Source organism: Olea europaea, chromosome 2 (assembly GCF_002742605.1).
Source record: "Olea europaea var. sylvestris chromosome 2, O_europaea_v1, whole genome shotgun sequence".
In the NCBI taxonomy this organism is placed as follows: Eukaryota; Viridiplantae; Streptophyta; class Magnoliopsida; order Lamiales; family Oleaceae; genus Olea; species Olea europaea.
Genome location: NC_036238.1, coordinates 15,976,098 through 15,977,224, shown reverse-complemented (window position 1 = coordinate 15,977,224; position 1,127 = coordinate 15,976,098).

Genomic DNA, 1,127 nt, shown 5'->3' with positions numbered 1-1,127 from the left:
GACAAAGGTAGATCCAGGTAGGCCTCAACCAAGAACAATAGAGTTATCTGAAGAATCGAAAAATTAGGTTTAGGGTTAGAAAACTCTTTACCAGAATCGTCTCAGGCCAATAGTGTAAAATAGTGAATACCAAGACTATTTTACTTTTTAGCAAAAAGCAGTAAGTCGAACGCTCACAGAAGTAGTACCACAAAGGTAAAACTCTTTGACCATCAAGAAGAGCACTAGAAGCCAAGAACCGAATTATGTATCAGATCGACAATGCTCTGATACCACTGTTGGTATTAACAGTTCCAATAATCCAAAGAAAGTACAGAAATACGAAAGAAACACGAAGATTTTTTGTCCGAAGGCCCGGATGTTCACCCAAAAGGGCTACGTCACCACGTTGAGCTTCCACCGAAGTGGTTAACACTCTAATCCACTAGAAATTGGCAATAGAGTATCAATACAAGGTTTATAAACTACAGATCTAAAAAGATCAGCCCTCAAACCCTATATTTTCCCTCACAGATTCGAACAAACAGATTATACCGAGTAATCTACCCTCACTGTTCAACCAAGAACAGATATAACCTTAACACCAAGTGCACGAATCAGATCTCACCAAGAACATCTACAGATTTAGAGATTAAACCAAAAACCAGAGGTTTTTTGAGAGAAAATTACAAAGAGCAAAAATGAAAAGCTAACCCTAAGCCTCTCGAATAATAATAGGGGCGATACCTTTATGTGCAGATGCCACGGACCGAATTGTTTGGAAAATTACTTCGGATGGTGACTTTATCACCAAATCAGCATGGCAGCTAGTCCGTTTGGTTCGCCAGCCTCAGGACTCATATCGACTGCTGTGGAGCTCTATCTTGCCTACCACTATTTTATTCTTCTACTGGAGACTGTGGCAGGATCTCATTCCAGTAGATGTTGTTATTCAGAGGAGAATTGGATGTCAGTTGGCTTCTCGTTGTAAGTGTTGTTCCGAAATTGAGACCATCAATCATATTTTCACGAGCAGCAGCATCTCCGACTAGGTATGGCAGCACTTTGGAGACATCTTTCAGATACCTATGACTTCAGAGGAGGGGGTCAGACAGAGGTTCCAGAGATGGCGGTATTCTGGACAGCAC